Source organism: Euprymna scolopes, chromosome 7 (genome assembly GCF_053919585.1).
Source record: "Euprymna scolopes isolate OS-2025 chromosome 7, ASM5391958v1, whole genome shotgun sequence".
NCBI lineage: Eukaryota > Metazoa > Mollusca > Cephalopoda > Sepiida > Sepiolidae > Euprymna > Euprymna scolopes.
The window spans coordinates 89504307-89531806 of record NC_136488.1 but is presented as its reverse complement, the minus strand read 5'-3'; the positions used below and the strand labels follow the sequence as shown (position 1 = coordinate 89531806).

Sequence of the window (27500 nt, the reverse complement as noted above, 5' to 3'; positions counted from 1 at the left end):
AATTTCACGGACAAAATCCCCAGGGAAGATCAAATCCTGGTGAAAATGAACAAACGGTTCAGTTTTAGGCATTAACACATGGAAATTTGAGTTTTGCACCATGCAAAAAAAAGAAATGACTAAGTTCATTATTCCCCCCCCCCTTTAGCCCCCAAAGTTCCTAAGACCTTAACATATTTAAATTTGAGTTAAGCATCATGCAAAACTGCTAAATAGACATACACAGAACTTTGGACAAATACGGTAAAATAGCCCCCAAAATAGTGTTTTTATTAGCCTTAAAAGAGTCCCTGGGGCACACCCAAGAGTTATCGCGAAATATAGATAAACAAAATTATATAGAAATCAGTTAGTTTCAACTTTTCAGAAAGTTTTATAAAAATTCAAGGCATAAATTTTTTTAATAAGCACAAAAGTGTCATTTTTAGCCATTTTAACCCGGAAGGCATCCCTAAGGGGAAAAGCGTTTTCCCGGAAAATCGGTTCTGTTACTTTTTTTACTCATATCATGTTTAATGATTTTGCAAAATTTCAAAAAAACATAAGCGTATATATTGAGAAAAGTGCTGAGAGACGAACGGACAAGGGTGAATTTACAGGTGCACCCTCCTTTTGTCAAGGGATACAAAAAAAATTGTAGGGGTGTAATATATGTATGTACTTATGTGTGTGTGTGTATATATATATATATATATATATATATATATATATATATATATATATATATAATTTTTATTTATATTTAGTATATTTATTCATGAAAACATTATTGGCTACGTATGTGCACGCATGCTTCTGACGTAACTTCTTTAAGGGAAGCGGCGTCTTCAGGACTAATCTTTTATAAAATTTTAAATATACCTTTCTTTTATGCAAAGATTTTCATTTAGATTTATCATAATAAAAGGAAAAAAGAACTATTTAAAATTTAGTTACATGAGAAGAAAATCTGGCCTAAAGATGCTGCATCTCTAAAAGAGTTGCAACGGAAACATGTACGCACATATGTAGTCAATAATGTTTTTATGAATAAATATATTATAGTCATGCTTCGATTTTCATTGACCACTTTTTTGATAATCACCGGAGTTTCAGTGGATTTACATCTAGGAGACTACAACGATAATATATATATATATATATATATATATATATATATACTATCAAAAGTACCCGTCGTTGACTGGGTTCAAAACAGCCTACAGAAAATGGACTCTGGTTTATGAAAGTATGATAGGTTATGAAAAGGAAGGGTTGTAAAGAGATAGCTTCGAATTTCGGGGTATCAAAACCAAAGCAAAATATGATGAAAGTAAAAATAAAATAGATAAACCCCATAATTTATTATACAATGCCTGTTCACACACTTATCACAATATTCTGTGGATCTATATTAGAAAACCTTGTTAAACTTTGTGACATATTTCCATTCTATGGAGGTCAGGCGCGAATGAACACCCCATAATTTTATACCATATTTCTTCAACCTGAAGCATAATTATCAAAGTATACTTACGCAGATAGTTTTTAAAAATCTTTATTAAAGTTTGTGCCTATTTCCATTCTATGGAGCGCGAACGCAGACCCCACACTTTTATTATACCATCCCTATTTTAAGCTAAAACATACTTATCAAAGTATTATGCACATCTATATTAAAAACACTTGTAAACCTTTTTTTTTTTTTTTTTTTTTTTTTAATTTTTTTTTTCCATACTTTGTGGACCAGGCACGTACGCAGACCCCCACAATTTTAATGAATCATCATTATGCTAGATCAAACATACACATTCCTGTGTCTCGATACATCTTCTATCATTATATGTGATCAGTTTTCTATAATAGTCGACCATATAGGAGCCTATTCGTGACCAGACACACGCACAGACGTTCAACTTTATAGTGTATATATATATATATATATATATATATATATATATATATATATTAGAGAGAGAGAGAGAGTTATACAGTGTCTATAAGAGCAATGAGTATTGCAGTTATGAAAAGCTCAATAGGTGTTGTTAACCTAGTGCTGTATATAGAAAAGATGAGGGAGTTAATAATTTGTGAATTCATCAATTTACATTCGGGGAAACATAACAAAATTCTATTTTTTCATGTACGATCGTTTCGGAAACTATATCCTTTTATTTATTTGATATTTACAAATAAAAATAAACGCATTGAGAAATAATATGATGAAATAATGTAAATATTGAATAAGTAGAAGTATATCGGTTCCGGAACAATCGTACATGGAAAAATTGGATTTTGTTATGTTTTCCTTTATGTAAACTTGCTAATTTCATAATTATAAACCCCCTCAAATTATTTATATATAATATGTTATATGTATGTGTGTGTGTGTGTGTGTAAACAAATCGAGCGGAGGCATTTTGACCGTGTCAAAAACTAAACATCGTAAAATTCATACCGTATAGCATAATGTTGAAGCCTCGACTGTAATTTGGGCGGTCAGGTTTCGATCCTGACTTAAGGCAGTTGCCTGTCTAGCCGCACTGATGAGCTGTGAGACAGCGAAACAGTACTGTATGTGCATGACATATAGATACATACACACAAACACACACACATATAGATACATACACACAAACACACACACACACACATATATATATATATATATACACACACACACACTTCCTATGTACTCTTTATTTGATGTTATAAGCAATAACATGTTGATATTTACTCGCTGTGACGAGGAAGACTTGATATTGTCATTGCAAAAGTTGTTTTCGTGTCGCTTGAAGAGGTCTCTAGTTACTGGTAACTAGCTGACCGAAACATGCTCATGACTGTGTAGCAACATATTACTGCTTATGTAAAAACAAGTAAAAAGTATACCCTCCTCTACTTCAGTATTGAGCACTCTTGTATTAACCTCGCTAAAATTCATTGGTTAGTTAACCTCTGGAAAGCAATAACCTCAGATTGTACCAGGCTAAAACCCAAATATAATTTTTTTCGCATTGGTTCGAAAACCCTATATATTAAGTTTCAGATCTATAACCCGAACACTGACAGTAGTTTGGTAGGCAAAATTTTTAAAACAAATATATATATACGCATACATTATATATATATAGGGTATAGTAAACACAAACATCTGTTATAATTACGCAGACAAATATCTGCTATATGAAACAATGTTTGCGTAAATGTAAGAATGCTGTATAAATACACACACACACAAACAATATATATATATGAATATATATATACATTGTGTGTATTTATGCAGCATTCTTACATTTACGCAAACAGTGTTTCATATAGCAGATATTTGTCTGCGTAATTATACTTTTTAAATCTTTTCAATTTTTCTAATGATCTTTTTGTATTTTTTTTTTTTTTGTTAATGACCGCGTGTTTCATATGTATCACATACGTTTTTGATTCTTCGTCGAATCATCTTCTTCAGGTAACAAGAGAATTAACCACACGTGAAGACAGGGACTCTCACAATTAAAGGAAATGTTAACAATTTAATTTCCAGGGTACCAGAATGAGTATGTATATATTTATATGTATTTTTTTTTATTATACATCTTATAATAACAAAGATTTTTGTAATATGTCAATAGCGTAGACCTTTAATTTTATAAAAGATTTTTTTAATGTTATGTAAACTTCATCAAATATAAAAAAAACAAATACTAAAAAATGTTTTATTTTCATACAATTGTTTCGCCTAACCTACATAATATTCATAATACACAAGATTAACATTAATTTAGCCGAAAAGGCTATCATCGGTGTCCAGTAAAGTCCGCATATCAGGTTGCAAGAAAGACATATAAACATTCATTTATTTTATTTTAGCTTTAGTTTTCTGTATATTTTTTATAAACTATTTGGTTTTTCATATATTCTTTTCAGCATATAATTTGATAGGAAAACTTTGTAAAGTCTAGTTTGCATATATCGTGGTATATTTATTAATTATCTGGTGTGATTATCTTTAATTGTTAATCAACGATGAAATTAACTACGCAAAGTTCATTCGAATAAATAAGTACTTTCACTAACCTTTGAAAACTATTCTTCCCATCCATTTGACGACTATATATTTTCAAAATTCGCAAAATATAACCGATATTCATGAGGAAGCTTCATCAGTGTATAAAAATCTACAGTCAGACTTTAAAAATGCAACAAATATTCATTTAACATAGGCGGCAAAAGCCTTGTAAAAAAAAAAAAAAACTACACGAAGACTCGACGCAAAATAACACTGTTGAACCGCCAGTGAGATCTGCTTGACAAAAAGATCACTAATCTTACCTAGCCTATTTAAGTGAACGTAAACAGAGCATCTAACTACTGAAGTTTCTGTATTTTTTAAATTGGATACTTTAATTCTTAGAGTAGATTTTACGAAATCCAGAGTATGACCATTGTTACACAGGGTCTTAGTGATAAACTTTATCTCATCATCCAGATAGGGTTTAGAACAAACCATTAGAGCTCTATGTGTAAGGGTCTTAATTAAATTAATTTTTCATTTATGGGGACAAAAAGGTCTCGGTGAATATAAACACCTGAAAACGTAGCCTTATTATAAAAAGTGAAAATTCCTAAAGAAGGCTTAGGAACAGGTGCATCCAAAAATTGAAGACTAGATTTAACTTCTTTGTCAACCGTAAACTAAAGGGCTAGATGAATATTATTCGGGGCTGCAACACACACACACACACACACACACACACACATATATATATATATAAGTTCAAATTCTGTAGCAGAAGTTTATTATTCTAGATCTCTTTCATTGGAGAAGAGAAACATTGTTTTGTACTTCACCGTTAGTGTCTTGGTATTATTATTACATTAGTAGTAGTAGGAAGAAGAAGAATGTGAAGCAGTAGTAGTAGTTATAGTATTATTAGTAGTATTTGCTCAATAGTTGTTCTAACATCAGTCATTGCCAGATCGATGGGAAAACCAACTAGGGACGTTCCCTGGAAGCTGAATAATAAAATTTCCCACAGATTTCCATTGTCTTCTACGTCAATCTTTGAGCTGCTGTGAGGGTGAAGTGTACGATTTGGTAGTTTTCTTGCATCTTTTGACTAGCGGTATACCGACTCTCCTTGCTTAGATGTGTTTACTTGTTTTTAACTGCATGTACCAGCGTATTCTATGTTTTCTTTTTTCTAATACCAGTTCTGGTTTGTGACTGTACCATCTACCTACATGTTAAAAGTGCAGACAGTTTCAAAGTTCCCCGCGGACTGCCTTTTATGGTTTATCGTTTCATCTCTTCATCTATAGAGACTACATTTATTGTTTCCTCGGTATTTTTATTATTAATAATATTTAGTAATCGTGTTATTATTAGTAGCAGAAGCAGCTCACTAGTGGTTATCACACGAGTAATTGCCCGTGAGAGATCGCTGTAATAAAACAGATGTTTTCCAGGAAGACCAAATAATGTCTCAGATTTTTTTCATTGCCCTCCCTCTTTTTTTTCACCATTGCAAATCGCATTTCGTCTTCGCAACAACCGTTTACCATTGAATTAGTATTGATAATGAATGCATTTGGCTTTCTCTGAAATTTGAATGTCAATAGGTCGAATTTAGGAAAACTCGTCTCGGGGAAAACTCGTCTCCGGAAAACTCGTACCCAGAAAACTCGTCCTCTTTTGCTAGGTAGGAAAACTGGTCCCATTGAATAAATATCGATTGAAAACACATTTTATGACCGTTCTTGAAGAAGATATTAAGATATTCTTTTTAAAAGAGAATACACATCCGATATTTTTCAAAAATACTTTTACTTGTTTAAAAAAAAAGTTAAATTAATTTTTCTAAGTTTTCGTTTTCTACCTAGCTTTGAAAGCTTTTTCTTTCAACTTATTTTAAAGCGTTTATTTAGTTTAAAAAAAAAAGTAATGTCGAGTATTACTTATGAACAAAAAATGTCCGACATAAAAGGATCATGTTTTAGGAGGATAATTGCTTAAAAATAGAAAATTAAAGAAAATATTAAGGTAGATATAGTTTTAAAACGAGCCTCACCTCCCAAAAGAAAATAAATTTGTATATTTTAGGTAATAATGCACATCCCATAATATTTTAAAAATATTTTTACATGTTTATTGTTTAGTTTTCGTTTTCTACCTAGCTTTATAAGTTTTTGGTGTTTAAACTTATTTTAAAGAGTTTATTTAGTTAAAAAGAAATAACAAGTAATGTCGCACTCGACATTACTTCGTAAATAATTTTTAACAAAAAAAAATATCAGAAAATTAAAGAAAATACTGAGGTAGATATAGTTTTAAAACGAGCCTCCCCACCTCCAAAATAAAATAAATTTGTATATTTTTTAAGCACTGCACAAGTGCCCCCGAAATGACTTTTAAACGATACCCTCCCCCCCCCATGTATAAAATGGCTTTCGAAATAATAACGTTATTATTTCAGCGCGGTACCAAAATTACATAAGGCCGTGTTTTCTTTTTTTTTTTTTTTTTTTTTTTAATAACACAAGAATTATTTAGACTGAATTAATTCTTCTGAATAAAATAATTGCTTTCTTTGAATACACATGTTGTCTTTCTTTATTTTTGTTTCGTAATGACACAAAAAGTGTTAAAACTAGAGTATTTTTTAAAATAAATATTTGGTTTCGTTTTTCGTATCTTAACTTCGTGATCAAGTTTATTTTTTTTAAGCAAGTGTTAAAAATATATATTTTTTTAATAGTATGGGGGTGCATAGTCTCTTTTAAAAACAATATCTCCTTCAAGAACGGTAATAAAATGTGTTTTCAATCGATATTTATTAAATAAGGGACCAGTTTTCCTACCTAGCAAAAGGGGGGGGGGTCCGGGTACGGGTTTTCCGGAGACGAGTTTTCCCGGGACGAGTTTTCCGGGCGCCCAATAGGTCATCTAAGGATTCGATAGAAGTCCTCTCCCAACTATCTATATTTGTCTCACTCCATCTCTTTCAGCACGTACTAGAAAACAGTGAGGCTTTTCGCCGCCATTATTACAGATCTCTCCCATTGCATTTGTGCCATTCTACCTATTCAAACACCCGCCAGACAACAGGAAAAAATTTGCCCTTATTGTTATAGATCGTTTCTACTGAAGCAAAGAAACTTTTTTTGACATTGGCTACTGTCTAATCAGATAAGAAATGTCGTGCAACTAATCTAGAGATTGTGTTTTGAAATGCCATATTGTCTGAAGATTAGAGTCGTGATAATGAGCCGCCAAGAACAACGTTTTCGCATGTGACTCTGCGTCCTAGCAAATGCGACAATCAACCGAAGTGACTTTAATTCACACGCACTCGATGCTGAAATCAGTTAACCTACATTGCTTTATTCCCTAATCAGTCTAACCTTTTGTGTATCTATATAAATAAAACAGACGACGCGTGTTTATTTGTAAATCGTATATAAGTCAGCAAGTGATGTTGACAAAAGAGCATTAAATAACAGAGAATAAGACATTGGTGAGAACTATATCAGTGATGATATATATATATATATATATATAATTAGTACTGTTCCGCTGTATCACAGCTTATTAATGCGGCGAGACTAGCTACTGCCTCAAGTCCGGATTGAAACTCGACCGCCCAGGTGACCCACCGCTTCTCGCCGTTACGTTATTTGGTTGATGCTGAAATTAAAATGTTTAAACATTGTCCAAACACCTAAGCTCTATTTGTGCATGGTAGCGGCAGTTTGTTATTTCGACCTCTCAATATGCTCAACCCAATATAGGGAGCATTTATAGTCATCGACATACTGTATCGCTATGTCACAGCTCATCAGTGCGGCTAGAGAGCAACTACCTCAAGCCCGGATTTAAATTCGAGCACCCAGGTAAGAGTCAGTGCTTCTCACCGGTACTCTATTTGGTTGATGCTTAAATTGCAATGTTTAAACATTGTCCAAATGCCTAAACTCTGTTTGTTTACACAAAGAGTATTGCTTTTTATACGGGCAGCAATTTATTTTGCCTTCCGATATGCTCAACCCAAGATAGGGAGCATTTATAGTCATCGGCATACACTACTGTTTCGCTATATCACAGCTCATCAGTGCAGATATATATATATAGATATTCCTGAGTTTATACAAAAACATATTTTACATACCTTTTTATAATCGTCCAAATTGTGTCAAATAACAAGCTCAATGAAGTTATGTTTCCGACTTCAGAGTATATTTACTGATTGGTTGCAGCCCAATGACTAAAAGAAAGAATCGGTCCACAATCAAAATTTTTATTTGTTTATTTATTTATTCCTTACGGACGTTTCACAACCCGTAACGAAAAACAATCTGTTTAGTATATGTGGCTGTTCTTCAGTAACATTCAAATATTAATTTATAAATATTAAAAAAACATATAGTATATTAAAAAAAAATGTAAGAAATGTAGTTAAAATAGATGAAAGTAATATAAAGGTTAAACACGAAAAACTCAATTTAAAGATGACAATCGGAGAAAATATATATGGATATATAGAGAGATCAATAAAAAAAGAAAATGACGATATAAAGCTATATATATATAGAGAGAGAGAGAGAGAGAGAGATTTATTCATTTATTAAATAAGGGTATACAAAAATAAGGGGTGTAGGGTAAGAGAGGACTCTTTATTCGATGGTATTTCGAAGCATAATGCTTCTCATCAGAAGAGGAGAGATGTTAGCTAACAGATTAGGAATGTGATGCCTAGCGATAGTTACATTAAAAGCGAAATAAAATATATAACTAATATAACTATCGCTAGACGTTGCATCCTATAATGTTACTAGAATCTTCTCTCCTTTTCTGATTAGAAGCATTAGGTTTCGAAATCCCATCTTACCCTACACCTCAAAGTGATGTATACTCTTGTTGAATATATGTGTGTGTGTGTTACATCGTCATTTTTTCTTTATTGATTTCTATATAAACTCCAACTTATTTTGAGCTTTACATTATCCCAATAAGTCTCCTCCTAAAGAATTGGTCTTCTCGTTTTTAACTCCCCCCATATATATATATATATATATATATATATATATATATATAATCAGACGACAGAAAGACTCTTATAGCAGGGATTTTGCAGCTTGTGTTAGTTAGAAAAATGGGAAGAGAAACCACTACATGGACGATTCACAATGATTATAAAAGATAAAAACGAAAACACTAGGAAATGGCTACAAAAAGGAAACCTAAACAAGGAAACTGAACTCCTAATAACAGCTGTACAAAATAACGCAATTAAAACAACCACATCAAAGCAAAGATTGACACCGATTCCGGCCCAATCTAATTTTTTAATCTTGTTTAATCGCTCAAAAAATCAATTTTCGCTCGATTGTTGACATTTATTAGATTGCTTCTATTAGCGTTTATTTAATTTTTGATTTTGAGCGGTTTTCAAGCAACCTTTTTAAATGGTTTATGGACAGACATTTTTATTCTAACTCAACAGAGTGAACACTAAGTTTGTTTTGAACTAAAACATGCTTAAAATAAGTTTAAGCACAAATAAACTTATCCAGCAAGATAGAAAAGTTTCGCCTTTAACAACATTTATTTGTTACATATTTGTTTTTATCCCTTTTTTTTTTATTAGGTTAGTTACAGTAATAAATGCTCGAATCTAATTCTTATTTGGAAGGCCAGAGGTCTAAGTTTAAATGTGGATATAATATCCTTTTTTAATAGAAAAACTTCTAAAGATATCATATCCATATTTTACTTGTGTCCAAATCCAAGAACTACGATAAACATCTATTATTTAACTAGAATCCTATGGCAAACAACGACAATGTTCAGATGGCGCCAACTAAATTGAAAAACAAAAACTTGTCCAAAGCTGTTAACTGTTTTGAACTGCTTGAAAGGTTTAGCGAATATATGCTAAAAGATTTACAAATAGATGTTTACAGTAATGTAGGAATAGAAGCAATAAATTAGACTCTGAGAATTATATTAAAACTAAGGAGTGGGATTTATAACCAATTCCGTGGTCCTTAATCATGTTCTAAATTAACAAATTCTAATAAATAAATTTGTATTCATTTCATTTCAAGAACTAATTGAAAGAATAGTTTTGGATACAGAATTAGGCTTCAATTTTTCCGATTCTGATACCTTAAAAATTCCGATTAATCTATTATATATATATATATATATATATATATATATATATATATATATATATACTGAAGGGTTTTGAATTCAAATAGTTCTTTATTTTTTATGATATCATTCCATAATTTTAACACAATATGACGAAGACATTGGGAAATTTATAAAGAAAAATGCAAAATTCACTCAATTTTTATGTAAAAAATGTCTTTTAAATGTTGTCCATTTTCAGCTTTGCTCTCTCCAAAACAGTATTCATGACAGATTGCAAAATCTCCAGATTGCGATTTAACTCCCTTATTTCGTTCATGATGTTTTCATGAAATTCTTGCTAGGTTTTGGGTTTCTTAACATAGACTCTTTCTTTAAGATATCCCCACCAGAAAAAGACGGGGCTAATCAAGTTTGGGGAACGTCGTGGCCATCTGACATTGCCATAATGAGATACACTGTTGTCGCCACAGCTTTGCCCGAGAAGCTCCATCATATCTGCCACTATGTGCTGTTGCCCTATCTTGTTGTAACCATAATCCAGACCTATTTTGAATTTGTGGGCGCGGGAAGTCTGTAATCATAGTCTGGTATCTCTCTCTTGTAACAGTGACAGCATTTGCGTCTTGATCATAAAAAAGGTTCAATAATCTTCTCCTTCATTACTGCACTCCATACAGTGAACTTTATGGGATGCAACTGATTTTGATGAATTGCCCTTGGATTGTCAGAGTCGCAAAATCTGTAATTTTGTTTAACAAATCCATTCAAATGAAAATATGCTTCCACTGACATAATCAACTTTTGCAGAAAATTGGGGTCATTTCGGACAAGTTCTTGCATTTGAACTACATTTTGAATCCTTGTTTGAAAATCTTCTGGCTTCAACTGTTAAACAAGCTGTACTTTATAAGGAAACAGTTTTAAACAGTGCGGAATATCGTGTAGTGAGCTTTGACATATCCCAAGTTGTGTGGAACGTCGTCGAATCGATGTTTCAGGATGCTGCTCCACGCTCTCACGCACTCTTTCCCTATTTTCATTTGTGATTACGTTTCGAGGTCTGCCATCTCGCGGAAGATCAAGTACAGCTTTTTGGTCTTCAAATCGGCGCACAATGTTTCGAACTGTGTTGTGACTTGGGCTATTGCTTATATGAAAATGCCGTCGATAAGCTGTTTGAGTCAAAGCAATTAACCCTTGATTTTGGTAAAACAACTTCACAATTTGCGTAGGTTATTCAATGCTATACATGTCCATAATTAATCTCCAAACTATTACATGCAAAATATCAGAAATAGAGAAAAAATTCATGGTAAAATGACAAATATTTTCAATCCTCCATTATTATTGTTTTATTATCATTATTAATATAGAAGAAAAATACTAACTGGATTTTGTCTACAATTCTATTGAAGAGTAATGAATTTTATACTTGTCTTGTTTTTTTTTTTTAATTTCCAAAAAAAAAATGCTATATGATAAACAGCTGATGATTCCTGTTTTCTTTTTAACATTTTTGTTCATCATTATTCAATCTTTTGTAACTGTGGATGGTCTAGCAGAAGTCGGCTTATACAATGGGAAGTTTGCGATATAGTGAATTTAATTGCTATTCCTTTGAATTTAAACCACACTTTTTAATTTATATTCGTACTTTTTATAAAATACTCAAAGTTCTTTAGGCTAATTGACATATATATATATATATATATTTCATGTACATACATATTAGTCTGTTTTTACATAAGCAGTAATATGTTGCTACACAGTCATGAGCATGTTTCGGTCAACTAGTTAACAGTAACAAGAGACTTCTTCAGGCAATACACCTTATGCGAAAGCAAAGTTTGCAATGAAAATATCAAGTTTTTCTCGTCACAGGGCGTTAATATCACGCACACATACATGTTATTATGTACGTGTGTATATATATATAATATATATATGTGTGTGTGTGTGCTTTCAAACGTTACGGTATAATAATATCTAATAATACGGTTGGATAATTTGTTATTGAAATGATTTATAGCGTTTTCAAAGTGTTCATATCAGACCACACTTGTCGAAAACAAAGGCATGCATGAATACTTACGTATAAAATATATTTTAACACTTACCTGGACAAACTAGAAAGTTACATAAAATAAAACGCTTAATATTCTTTTTTATTAATGTATGTTATTTTTAACAATCGTCCATATGTAACATGAATCCACGAACTTACACCGATTTCCCTTTTTGCAAATTGCCGATTAAAAACGAAGGTCGCCCGAAATTTAACAAAATATATTTAGTTTATATGTTTATATGTAATTTCACTATTTGGGGCAGTGATTTTATATATATAAATATATATATATATATATATATATATATATATATACTACTTCATTTATTCACATAAAATTAATATACGAAAGTATAAATTTATGCGTAAACTTGAAGTATTTACTTCAAAAGTGCTCAATAATAGGTAGAGCTAGTTAATTAGTTATAAAATATATATGGCGATTACGCTACACTGTATATTCCGCGTTTCATCCTCTCTAGGACTCTTCAGGCTTATACCTGAAGAGTCTTAGAGTGGATGAAATGCGGAATATTCAGTGTAGCTTAATCGCCATATATATTTTATAACTAATATATATATATATATATATATATATATATATATATATATATATAAATTGCTCATTTATGTAGCTCCATATTAGAACTGCAAATATTATTTCTTTCAAGACACTAACTTTATAAGGATAGATACCAAGTATTTACTACTTTTCGGAAAGTTTTTTTTCTTTTATTAGTCACAACATTGCGTACAATTGTTTCAGCCTCCAGTGTTGGCATTTAAGAATATAACTGTTAATTCAATTATAATTACACAATATTGGGCTTCATCGGCGTCTTAGAAAGAAATTGTTCAGTTATTTCAGCCCAAATTTTGGAACTCTGCCAACTATATTAATTGGAAACGTCATATATATATATATATATATATATATATATATATACTAGCCTGGGTGTTAGGAGTTGCCCAGGTTGTAGGTGTGTGTGTTGAGCAAAACAAAAAGTTTTAGTAGGCAGGCAGGCTTGAAACTGTGACGCTAAGACGGAAAAGAAAGTGAAGGTGTGTGTAAGGGTGTTGGTTGAGCAAAAAGTTCAAAGGTCAAATCGATTCAAAAGATTTTCCCACACCTCAATACTCCTTATGTCAAATCTTGTCTGTAGACTTCGAATTTAGAGAGTAGTTTTTTTAGGGAAATGTACATGCACAGACATTTTCACTTTTAGAGATATCTAGATTTCATATATATATATATATATATATATATATATATATATATATTGGACTTATTTCAATTATTGTTATTATTTTAATAAATTGTTTGCTATTGCTTTTGTTTAAATGTTATTTGGATGTTTTGTGGAGATTGTACTAAGGCGTATTTTATTGTATTTATTAGCATTTAGCTGGATTTGATTAGGTGTATTAGCTTTAATTTAAGGTTAGGGTTATGGTATTTTTATGTGTCTGTTTTTTATTTGTTTATTTTTTACGAAATGGGGGGTCTTGTAGTAAGGCCATATTTGTACTATTAGGTAAGCCAGGTAGTGCATGAGAAGGGTGTAGTGGTATATATTTTCGAGTGAGTTAGGATGGTAGAGTGTAATGATATGTATGTGCATGAAACTATATATTAAATATAATAATGATCCGAGTTTCAATCTGTTGTCAAGTTCCGACCGTAGTTTGGATATTAGTGATTCCTTTATGCGAAGATTCCCAATATTGCTTCTGTGGAAAAATATCGACTTTAATCAATCTATTGACGTTTTTCAGGTGTTGAGGTGGGTTTTCTATTACCTAGGAGTCAACACTTATCAGGCCCCAGAGGCCACTCGAGGATAAGGGTTAAAGAATGTACAGTAGTAAATGGTACAATATCATAGGAATCGTTAATCGTGAAAATTTGGTAAATTGAATTACTTAAGGGGAACGGCTCATCAAGAACTTGTTTACGTTGAACTTGAAGAGGACCATATTGTAATCAGCTGGAAAACAGCAAAGGTAAGAGAGTTCCACAGGTGTGCAGTTCTAAGAAAGAAGCTTTGTTCATGGAATCTACGTTTAGCTTTAGGCACGGATAAAGTGTGGGGAAAATTATTGGTAGTGTTTTCAGCTATACAAGTGTTTCTCGTGAACGTTTGGCGAGGGGAGACCATAGACTGGGGCTCAAACGAGCACCTTCCATGAAATAACGATAACGCAGAGAAAGACTCGCAACGTCTCTTTTGAGAAAGAGGTTGCAGGGAAGAGAAAAGGGCATCCCGACTAGGCTACTCTGTCAAGTCAGAATAAGGTCTTTCTAGCAGCTCCTGCCCAGATGTGGCGACAATACTCCATCCTTAGATGTACCTGGCTCTTATATAGGTAGAGAATTGCATCAGCATGGAGATATCTACTGGATTGATAGAAGGATCCCACCATTTCTCCTGCGACCTTGGCAACGGATTTGATGTATGTGTTATATTTCAGATCAGGAGTAAAGGCCAAACGCAGAAGCTTGTCAAAACATGGAGCCTCCCCAGACGGTGATCAGAGTGTTGATGATGTAAAGATGAAAGCTTAGTTTTAGATGCATTAAAAGTAACCAGCCATTTTTCCCCCATTGTACCTCCTGCTCAAGATCAGTGAAGAAAGAATTAGAGAGAACAATCGGTTACGGTCTTTTATGGACTGCCATAGATGGTAGTGTCGTCAGCATAAATGCCTACGAATAATCTAAGGATGTGATTTGGAAGATCTTTGGTGTAGATTAGGAATGTGGAATGATGATGCTTGTGTGTTCTTTGATTCTTATATGTAGGAGCCTACTGGTGCTGCCATGCAGAAACTTTTTGCAGACGGAGCATTGTGGACTATGTGTATGCGGTGGCAAGTGGTTTAGGGTACATAGGGCAATCTGCAAATGTGCATGGTGATGGGGTATCATTGTGCTTGCGTTTGGATAGTTGCTGTTTAAGGGATGGTCCTGTACCCCGTAATATATTATGGAAATTTGCACATACAGTAGGCCTCTTCAAGTAAGACATTAATACTTAACACAATAAAATAAATATATGTATATATAGACATATGTATATACTTACTAATTTGCAAATTGTCACTTGTTTTCTTTTTTCTTCCTCAACACCGACTACATTCTTTTCCTCGCATTGTGAATGCCTTCTAAATCTCTTCTACATACCACGGTTTATTATATTTATTATGCTAAGATGTCCAATATGTAAAAATATCTTTTTCGTATTAAAACTGGGGTGTTTTCTTTTTCATTATTTCATTGGTATTTATTTCTGGCAAAACATATTGTAGCTCTGAAAAAATATTTTAGATATGGAAAGTCTTAGCTTATTGCAATAACGTAATAAATGATTATTAATTAAAAAAATTGTATCATTTGGTAACAGCTTTTATTTAAAATATTCATCTATTATATCAATCCAATCTGTCTGTTTATATGTATGTATGTATGCATGTCTAAAACTTTCGACAGAGGCGAGGGATTTTCACGAGATTGTGATCGTTTTGAAGCTCAACCCTTCGGATGACAAATATCGAAAATTTGGCTACCAACATTAATTCTTTTACCTTTAACTGGGGATATTCTGCAGGGAAGGGTGGCTTTTTTTCGCTGATATTTTCGAAAGTCATCCCCTCTTTTTGATTGACTAGCCTTAGTTTAAATCCTTGCCACTTTTAAAGGCGTCACTTTCTTTTCATGTTCTTTTCCTCCTTCGCGGTACGGGTTCGAGCCTGCCTGCCTGCCTGCCTATTACAACTTTTTTTTTTCTTTTTTTTGCTCACACCTCCAAACACTCGGGCAACGCCGGGCACCCAGGCTGTGTGTGTGTGTGTATATATATATACTGAACGTCTGTGTGTGTGTCTGGTCACGAATAGGCTCCTATATAGTTGACTATTATAGAAAACTGATCACATATAATGATAGATGTATCAAGACACAGGTATGGGTATGTTTGATCTGGCAAAGTGATGATTCATTAAAATTGTGGGGTCTGAGTACGCGCCTGGTCCACAAAGTATGGAAATAAAAAATTAAAAAAAAAACGTTTACAAATGTTTTGATATAGATGTGCATAATAATACTTTGATGAGTATGTTTTAATTTAATAGGGATGATATATTAAAATTGTGGAGTCTTCATTGTCGCCTGGCCTCCATAGAATGGAAATAGGCACAAACTTTAAAGACATTTCATATCTATCTGCGTAAGTATACTTTGATAATTATGTTTCAGTTTGAAGAAATATGGTATAATAAAATTATGGGGTGTTCGTTTGCGCCTGACCTCCATAGAATGGAAATATGTCACAAAGTTTAACAAGGTTTTGTAATATAGATCCACAGAATATTGTGATAAGTGTTTCAGTGTGAATAGGTATGATATTATAAATTATGGGGTTTATCTATTTTATTTTTACTTTCATCATATTTTGCTTTGGTTCTGATACCCCGAAATTCGAAGCTATCTCTTTACAACCCTTCCTTTTCATAACCTATCATACTTTCATAAATCAGAGTCCATTTTCTGTAGGCTGTTTATGAACCCAGTCAACGACGGGTAATTTTGCTAGTATATATATATATATATATGAATGACACTCCATAAAATGTGCACGTTTACAAGGAAACAGTCTGTCTATAGATGACTATAATTTTTTCCTGTCTCGGATTGAGCATATTGAGCAGTATAGCAACAAACTGTCACTAACGCTAAATGCAATTTTCTTTGTGTAAACAATTGGGGCTTACGCGTTTGGACAATGTTTGATCATTGTAAATTCAAATTGAAATGAAGCTACTTTTGATGCATAAGATATAATTAGTTTATTCTGTGAATGTAATTATATTTTACTGTGATAAAACATATTGCCTATTTTTTCAATTGCTTAATAAATTCGTCCGAAACGCAAATCATTTCAGACGACACGTTTGGAACGGATTCGAAATATTCAGCTGAGTTCCAGCAGATCGTTCTCACAGGCAAAAACATTACGAAAGAAAACTCCGTGTCTGCTTGTGGCAGGGCGTGGTGCTTTCTGGTGCATCACTTTTTTCCCCAGCGTGTATACCGTGACATTCAAGCTTTGGGCACGCTAAATTATTCCACGCGCTGGTACCGCTTTTTCAGTCGAGGCGCCAGACCTTTGTATATGCTGGGGCGAAGCTTGCGAAAGACATTTCAGGCACGAGCGGACATGCCTAGCGTTTGTGTGTGCTACATACACACACACACACATATATATATATATATATATATATATATATATATATATATATATATATATATATATATATATATATATATACATACACCTCTTCAGGCTAATGGGCTCTAAATCAAAGATTATCTGTTATAACAAACCTTGCAAATTGCCATTACCGAAGCATGCTGCCACTTCTAACTGAACTATTACTTCCTTTACCAGTGTTGCCATTTTTAGAATCAGCTAAACAAAAGCACTGTCTTTTGTGGAGAGAATTTAATGTTTCGCTTAGTCGAAAATAACAATACATTTACGTATTTTTTATTTATTTATTTTTTTTTTTTATTAAAATTTCACCCCAAACAAGGCACATTGCCACTTTGGTGTAGGGGCTACTATCAGGGGCAGCAACTACTCGGGCACTATGTTGGGATTTGGGCAGCAAGATGTCGGTTCACGTTACACTTGAACTTCTGCATGTCAGTACAATTAGGGAAGCAGGGACCTGGAATGGAATTCCAAAGTCTAGCGGTTCTGGGGAAGAAACTAATGGAGTAGAAATATCTTTTACATCTAGGGATCTCTACAGTGTGGGGTGGGATTTAGCTGCCTGTCGGGTTTGTCGAGGTTGTCTACGTCGTGGAAGCACAAGTGTCTGCAGTTCGTCAGAGCATTCACCATTAAAATACTTGTAGAACAGGCAGAGGGATGCAACGTTTCGTCGATGGGACAGAGACTGAAGCTTAGATGCCATTTCAGGGCCTATCAGATTGGCGACTCTCTTTTGATCTTTGTCTATGAGCGAGAGACTAACAGCAGATGCAGCAGCCCAAATGTGACAACGATACTCCATACATGGGCGAATGGTGGCCTTATAGAGGTACAGGATACTTTCAGGAGTCGGTAGTTTTCTAGCACGGTAGAGAGAGCCTACCTTTTTCGCAGCGGCCCTGACAATGTTTTCGATATAATTGTTCCAACTCATGTTTCCTGTGAACATAAGGCCTGCAGTTTGAAAGATGTACTCTTAGACAGGGAGTCACTGGCCATTGCCATTGGTGGCAGAGAAGGTTTCTTGCAATTATTGAAAGTAACCAGTTTAATCTTGGCAGCATTGAATGTGACCATCCATTTATGTTCCCATTCCACTAGAGATTGGAGGTCATCCTCTAGTGTTTTTGTCATTTCTTTAGATATGTGTTCATTGGTTTTCCTGTCATGCCTGTTATAGAGTGTGATGTCATCAACATATATACCCATCTCAGAGGCAGTTTTGTCGGGGAGGTCATTAATAAATATTAGGAACAATAGAGGTTTAAGGATAGACCCCTGAGGCACTCCCGCATTTATATCACACTGCTTAGATGTACGACCGTCGAGGACAACCTTTATTTTTCTCTTATCTAAGGATTTAATTATGTTAAGTATTCTACCAGTGATACCGTATGATTTAATTTTCCTGAGGAGACCCTTGTGCCATACCCTGTCAAAAGCCTTAGATATATCTAGAGCTACCGCTCTGCCCTCCCCCGCTTTGTCCACTGAATGGTATATACGTTCAGAAATTACAGTGAGGATGTCAGCTGTGGATCGGGCTTGTCTAAATCCATATTGTTTGTCAGTCAGAAGTTTAGCATCTGTAAGGTTCCGGACTAGAGCATGGTTAATTATGGTCTCAAATATTTTGGCAAAAAGTGGGAGGAGGCTAATGGGGCGATAATTTGATGGGTCAATTCTTTCGCCAGAATTCTTGGATACTAGTACCACAGAAACAGTTTTCCGACAGCCCGGAAAGCATGATTCATTAAGGCATTTGTTGTAGAGTTTGGACAGAACTGAAGCTACTTCGACTGGGCACTTTTTAAATTGCACAGCTGGGATGAGATCAGGTTCACATGCTTTTGAGGTGTCAAGGTTTTTTTATGATAGCGTGTACCTGAGCAGGGGTGATTTAGATCGTCTAGTGTGGCGTCTGTCCGCAAAGGAAAGTCAGGTAGGGGGTGGTTGGAAGGGTCCACTGTGGAGTTCGAGGCAAACCGGCTGACAAGCATATTAGCCTTGTCGGTTGCTGAGCAAACAACCTCGTGATTGTTGGTTAGTGGGGGAATTGTTGATTGCCCATTATTTACTACACTGTTGTAGATTTTCTAGAAGTCACGATTTCCTAATTTTTGTGTTTCTATGCATTTTTTACTGGTTTCAGTAAATTCTCTCTTAGCTGTCGCTATTTCTTTCTTAACGTTACTTATAGCTTCTATATACTTCTGTTTGTTTGAACTGGACTTATGTTCGGTTAAATCTGCGGTATGCATGCTGCCTTTGAGCAATGACAGTTGCACAAGTCGAAGTAAACCATTGGGGAGAGTAGGGCTTGCTATAAAATTTCCGCATGGGAACATGTGCTTCCATTGCTGTTTTGAACCATTCAGTGGTCTCGTTTGCGCATTGTTCAGCAGGAAGAGAAAAAATATTTCCCCATGGGGCATCTTTGATAAGATCTCTGTCAGCCTTTTTATAATATCCCGTTGTTTTGAGCACTGGCTCTTCAGTTTGGGGTCTAGAATTTAGGGCGATTTTTACAATGATCACTGCATGGTCAGCATTCCCGAGTGAGCTGTCAGCATTTGTTGTACAATCCTCGGGAACTGTAGTCAGAAACAGATCTAGAAGTGATGCTTGTTTTTCTTGCTGGTCAGGGAAATGGGTTGGAAACGTAACCATTTGTGATAGGGAGTGAGATATAGCGAAGCTATGTGTTGTGCTGTCCGCTGCATCTGTGTGAGTAGAGAATCCAAGTCAGTTTTTGTGGTGAACATTAAAGTCACCAAATACATGTACTTGTGCGCTAGTGTCGAGGGAGAGTGCTGTGTTTATGCTGTCAGAGACTTTGTTTATTATGGTGCAGTCCTGGGTCGAGGGAGAGCGGTAGAGAAAATAAAAGTAGCTAACGTTGTGTTGTATATTTAGTCTAAAGCACATAAAGGCTTGATCGTCCGTTTCTAGCTTTTTTCTCTAGTCAGGGGGAGGGTGTTACGAATGTAGACACCAAGTCCGTGCATATGTCTGTCAGAGCCCTTACGGCAGAGTGGGAGATAGTCAGGCATGTTAAAGTAGTTAGAGGAGATGGAGGAGTGTAGGTTAGTCTCGCTTAGTGCTAAGATATCCGGGGTATTTGTTAGAAATGCTTCAACATCAGGTAAATTAGTTCTAAGCCCACGAATGTTAGTGAATGCAATCCTCAAGAGAGGAGGCAAGTTGTATTTGTTTGCCCCTAGGCCTGGTTTAAGCTTTTTTTTTTATTGTACTGTCATCATGTTTTTAAAGAGTTTCAGTTAGGTGAGGGGGGCTGAACAAGAGGTTATGCAGGGTATCAGACATGCAACAAAAGCAGACCATTAGCTGACTTTTCCTCAACTATAACTGTGGCCTCAGGAAAGTCCATCGGGGATGAGTGTAGGGTCCCTTTCCATGCGCGCCATGGCACTACAAACATCCTAATATTATACAATTGTTGATGGAGCAGCCACTCTAAGCGCTACCAAAGAGTTAGGGTTCCTGTACTACCAGTCGGAAACAGCAGCCAGGAACTGTCAATCCGGTACCCTCAGCCCATCAGAAGATCACCCCAATCTAATTTCACAGACATGTGTGGTACTCAAGCACTCCCAAGTGCCCAGTTTTGAGGGGAGGGATGTGTCGGGAGTTGGGAACGGCATTCAATGCCGTAGACAAGAAACAAGATCTCCCACTAAGTGTTTTGTCGATTCACTTGTGATAGTGTCTCTGCGCCTGACTAATAGGCAAAGAAGGAGTATGGAAGCCGGCGATAGACAGAGCCTATCTACTCCTTAAGCAATTTAGGTTTGCAGACCGGTAATTTGTTTGTCACCAGCTCTAGGAAGGTTGTCATCCAAGACTGGAGAGGCCTCCCTCCCCTTTGGTTTAGTTTCAGAGTTTTCCTTCTCCTAGACGGGTGACGTGGGAAGATCTACTGGGTCCATCAGCCCTGAGAGGGTTTGCTCCGCGTGGGTCCTAATCCAGGTATTTCTGCGACCCCGCGTGGTTAATGTTTCAGGGTTAGTTTGTAGAGGTTATATATCTAATGAATAGTTACACTCCTCAAAGTGATTTAGGGATATGCAGTGGAAGCAGATTGTGGAGAGGCTTGTTAGGAATGCGTTAGTGCGGATTAAGACTTTTACCTTAGGTTTTTCCATTTTTTTTAAACTTTATGTTAGTTTAGGTTTACAAAGATAAAGGTGTAGGTGGAGCACACTCAGGGTGTAACTGGAGGTACATTTTAAGTCATGGCGTATTCCGTATGTATAATTAAGTAAATAGATATTTGGGCAAGTTTTCAGTAGATGCAAATAGAAGTTGTCAGTGTTTCTACTATTGAGGGGGAGGTAATTTCAGTTTTCATTTAAGAGTCATCGAGAGTTTTGCATGACAGGGAGTATCGGATTTGGTTTAGCATTGTTTGTTGTAAAACCATCTAGGAAGAGGCAATTGTTATGTAACGAAGATCGCTTTGAATCCGAGTGCATACTTTGGCTGGTAAGTACCAAACTGGATAGAAATGAACTCTAATGCATGTCAGAGGTAGAAATGTATAGATGTTTAGTGATGACTGTTAGGTGGTTAGCATGTGAAAGTTAGGAGCTTGAGGCTAAGGATTCCACTACTAAGGCGTATGTATAATGTAGGGTTTTAGTGACAGCTGGAGGGGGGGGCAGATTGTTAGCTTTCAAGGGTCGGGGTTATTAACTTACAGAATACAGTAAAGTTTCATTTGGATTTAGAGTTTACAGTATTGTTTTAGCTTGGAAAATTTTATTCTTTTCTCCCCTTTCCCCCCCCCTATTTTGCATGCAGGTTAGACATAGGCAGTTGTTTTGGAGGTAAATAGAAACAATTATTTCGTCGTGATTCAGAATTCATATTTTTAGGCAGTCATTAAGGTTGGGGATAAAACATCGTATCTATTCAGGAAAAAGTCCTAGTGACGCAGCTAATATCACTGTAGATTTCAGTTACAATTATAGTATATCCAGATGTTATCCCCAAACTCTCTGGCCTTGGAGGAGAATCTGATACTTTCTGCTATGGCTTCAAATGATCTGAAATAATTGCGAGGGGAGACTTGATTCCAACTATTTCTCCTATGTTATATCTCTCCTCTTTTGGAAATCGGGTACGGTTATGAATATCTTCACTATCAAATGTTCTTTATAAACTAACATAGGAGAAATATTTGGAATCAAGTCTCCCCTTGCTGTTATTTTAGATCATTTGAAATCATAGCAGCAATTTTTAGTCTCCCCTCCATTAAGGCCAGAAGTTTTGGAGAAATATTAGATAATTTGTAATTCGCATGCAAAACTAGGAAAACAAATGACTTTGATTTATATATTGGTAAAGGTGCAGTATTTTTCCACCCTCAAAAAATCACTTAAAATGACCACGATTATAAGTTTTCGAAGGGGCTGAAAACAAAAATAATGTTTAAAATTCCAGCAAATGAGGTTCCAAGATATGAAAAAAATTAGTTTCAAAAAGTGGGTGATCAGTTTTCTATATTAATTTAACGTAGAATTAACACTCACTTTATAACCACCTTTTGATGAGGGGGGGGGGCTGTTATTTTTTTTTTTTTTAGGGGTGGTGTTTATTTGGCGTATCAGACCAACACAAAACATACTTTAAAAATCTTGTTTTTACTCGGGTTTAAGGTGTGCTGAAACGAATATCGCATTTAAATTATCCGGTAATAAGTATTTTTCCGGGTATTAAGCAATGTAATTCTTTGTTATGAGTGATGGTCATTGTTGTACGCGTAAAAAATATTTATTGGCAAAAAATTTAAATGCAATATTCGTTTTCAGCACACCTGATAACCTAGGAAAACAAGTTTTTTAAGGTAGGTTTTGTGTTGGTCTACCATGCCATAATAAACGCAAGCCCTAAAAAAATCACAGCCCCCTCCCTAAAAAAATGGCCAAAAAGTAATTGTTCATTTTACGCTACAAAAGAAAAGTGATCCCACATTTTTTAAAACTGTAATTTCTTCATATCTTGTAGTACTTACCAACACAACAAACGCCCTCGTGTTTGTGCCTTGTATAGGCATGCGCGACAACAAAACTTGGGTTTTTATAAGCGGAAGTCTCGAGGTTGTCAGGAATCTGCATGCGCAAGAGAAGGGATTGAGATAGTGATATAAAGGCAGGTCGAGTGAGAAGGTTGTTGTTGTTGTTGTCATTGGACATTACAGTGACGCACGCGTTAGCAGGTGATTAAGAGGCGGTTTATTTTTGTGTGTCAAGTCGCGCACCTCGGTGAAGGTCATATAAATCGTTCACCTCGGTGAAGGTGAAGGTCATAAGCTATTTCGGCTATTTCATTTTGTCTCTTTTCCTGGACAACTATGGCTGGGGCAAAGTTTGATTTAAAACTGATACCCGAATTCGACGGATCCTCTTCTTTTGTCGAATGGGTCTAAAGGGTTGAGCTGACCTGCAACCTCTGTGAAGTAAAGGGGTGCATACCGTGATTCCCCTAAGATTGGCTGGAGGCGCCCTAAGTGTATATCCGCAACTGAGTGCTGTGGAGAAGGCTGATATTACCTATATAAAAAATGCTTTATACAAGGCATTTGCCATGGATCCCTGTACGGCCTACGAAACATTTGCCACTAGGAAGCTCATGCCAGGAGAAACCGTGGACGTCTTCTTCGCGGAGCTGAAGAAACTTGCAGTTCTATTTGGCAATGGAGTGTCAGAGCAAACACTGGCGTATGCGTTTGTGGCCGGCCTTCCCACCCATGTTAAGCAACTGTTGAGGGCTTCCACCAGCATATCTGTAACGCCCATGGAACATTTGTTAGAACGCGCTCGAGCCATTATCAGAGATGAGGAGGACCTGAGGGAACCGGTTGTAATGATGGCGCAGGCAGCCAAGACTAATGCTGAAAAGAGTCCCAGTTTGAGACCCACGACCAATGGGAGATGTATTTGCTGTGGCCAGCGAGGCCATATCGCAAGAAATTGTACTAACAAGGGGCGGGAGCGCCCGCGCTGTTTTCAATGTGGTAGCTATGGACATTTATCTCAAAATTGTGCGGGAAATGCATCAGGGGGCAGGACGTCAGCGCCGCCCTGTTCCCCGGACAAGATTTAATTGAGGCGCAACCGACAATAAATGTGTACGTGGACCAAGTGCTTTGTTCAGCTCTTCTCGACTCCGGTTGCTCACACACCATCATGAGTGCCAAGTTGTCGAAACTGGACAAAGCAGAACATCAAAGTAACCACAATAGGTGGCAATACGCAAGCTTGCTGTGGAGCCGGAACTGTCAAAGTCAACACAGACTCTGGTGTGGCCGCAAACATTAATGTGCTGGTGATGCGAGGGGATTTGCTGGGATTCGATGTACTATTGGGATATGATGCTATTAAGGCACTGGGGGGAGTGGTTATCGGAAGAGATGGGACTGTGCGATTTTTGGAAACCCCAGTGTGTGCTGCAGTTCACATTGATCGGCCTGATTTTAAGGTGGACTACGACCCTCACCAAAAAGCATGGACTGCATCGTGGAAGTGGACGGAAGGAAGGGCGCCAACCGAACTCAAGAATAGCATTGCAGAGTACTCGATACCCGACGAGCCCGTAAGGATTACGAGAAGGAACTTGAGGCATGGATCCAGGATGGATGGTTGATCCCCTACCCCAACAAGCTGGGACCACCCAAGGGTCTGATTCCCTTAATGGCTGTAGTCCAACATAACAAATCAAAAGTTCGTCCGGTGCTGGACTATCGTGAACTCAATAGATACATTGAGACGTACACTGCCGATGCTAACGTGTGCGCCAGCAAGCTGAGAGAATGGCGCCAGAAGGGCTCCAATGTGTCTATAGTAGACTTGCGGAAGGCTTATTTGCAGGTGCAAGTGGATGAGACATTGTGGCCGTTCTAGACAGTGTGGTTCCGGGGTCAGAGATACTGCCTTACTCGGCTTGGCTTTGGGCTGAATGTGGCACCGCAAATCATGAAGACCATCGTGTCGTCCCAGGAAAAGACTACTGAAGACGCAACATCGGCCTATATTGCTGATGTGTATGTCAATGACGACGTACAATCTGCGTCGCACGTCAGAGAAAAGTTAGCTCAATTCGGGTTGGAGTGCAAGGATCCCGAACGTCTGAGGGATGGGGCACGGGTATTAGGATTGGACGTTTGCGGGAAAAACGGTACCTTACGATGGAGGCGTGGCAGTGAGATTCCAACCGTCCCTGATGTTGTTACGCGGCGGACTATTTTTTTCCTTGTGTGGGAAACTTATTGGTCACTTACCAGCGTGTAGCTGGCTCCGAGCAGCTGTGGGCGTCATCAAACGCAGGGCAAGTTTAGTAACTACAGGTTGGGATGATGTATCTGATGATGCTCTTCTAACTCTGATGACGACAGAAACCCTAGAGAGAGTTAATAAGGAGGATCCTGCCCGTGGAGAATGGTGTGTCGATGGGGAGACTGTGAATATGTGGGTTGACGCTAGTTCTTTGGCATTGGGAGTGTTATTGGAGCAACGTGGAAATGTAATTGAAGACGCATGCTGGCTGCGACTCGTGAATGATGCTCAACACATCAACCTGGCGGAACTGGATGCTGTTGTGAAGGGTTTAAATCTGGCACTGCAATGGCAGTCGAAGAAGTTACACTTGTACACGGATTCTCTCTGCGTCTACCACTGGGTGTCCGACACTCTCTCGGGACGAACAAGAGTCCGTACTAAGGCAGCCAGTGAGATGTTAATCCGGCGTAGGCTAAACACCCTGAAGAGTCTGGTATCAGAATATGACCTGTCGGTGAGTGTAACCCTCGTGGCATCACACTGTAATCGTGCAGACCAACTAACCCGTGTGCCTCACAAATGGTATGAAGCTGTGAAGACAGGCGTGGAGTTCACTGCTCGATCTTGCGCAGTTGGCGCGATTAGCTCATGCCAAATACAAAGAATTCATGTGCAGATTGGACATCCAGGTATCAAAAGAACTTTGTACTTTGCGAGGCGTGTAGACCCGGCAGTGACAAGGGCGGATGTCAGGCAGATCATCAGGCACTGTGAGGCATGCCAGTCTATCGATCCTGCACCTGAGCAATGGCAGAAGGGGCGATTGGAAGTTGAGCATGTGTGGCAACGATTAGCGATGGATATTACCCATTACAGTGGTAAGCCCTTTCTAACCCTTATCGACTGTGGACCCACTCGTTTTGCGGTGTGGCGGCAAATGACCAGGCAGGACTCAGCGAATGTTGTCCGCCAACTGTCATCTATCTTTTCTGAGCGAGGTGCGCCGGAAGAGATATTGACGGACAACGATGCTGCTTTTTGTAGCCACCAAGTTCGGCAGTTGTTGAATGAGTGGGGTGTCCGACTACGACTGCGATGTGCCCATGTGCCATCAGGGAATGGCATTTCTGAGAGGAGCCATCGCAGCATCAAGAGAATTGCTGCCAGAAAACAATGCACCATTACGGAGGCCACGTATTGGTATAACGTCACACCAAAGGATGGGAAGACACTAACAACAGCACCGGCCAATGCCATACACAAATACCGTGTTAGGATAAAGGGCATTGACACTGTCCAACCAATTGACGAGGAGAGTCATAACAAATACAAGGTAGGGGATCCAGTTTGGGTTAAACCCCCTGGAAACCGGTGCACCACCAAGTTCAAGCTAGGACGAATATCTGGAGTGGTCAGCCAGCAGTCGGTCCTTGTTGATGGAACCCCACGCCATGTGCGCGATCTTCGCCCGGCTAGTGAAGTACATCCCACAACTACAGAGAGCGACGAATCATCAGATGATGAGCTGCTGATAAGTGAGGTCACCGAGCAAGAGAGTGGTAGTTTTAATTCGTCTGATCAGGCAGGATCAGAACCAGAACCTCACACAGAACCAGAAACTGAATCCGAGAGTGTAAATACCACCCTTCGCAGAAGCCAACGAACTAAGGGGCCACCCCCGGAGTTCACTCTATGTGATCATCAGATCAGGGGGGATT

At 36.9% G+C, this 27500-nt stretch overlaps 1 long non-coding RNA gene across 1 annotated transcript in view; it reads left to right on the top strand.

Moving 5' to 3' along the window:
- Positions 1–27500, top strand: part of LOC145280238 (uncharacterized) — a 357840-nt gene that overhangs the window by 88259 nt on the left and 242081 nt on the right. Inside the window, exon 2 of the long non-coding RNA XR_013868586.1 lies at positions 3449–3536. This is a non-coding gene — a long non-coding RNA (uncharacterized LOC145280238). The remainder of the gene's footprint in view (positions 1–3448; positions 3537–27500) is intronic.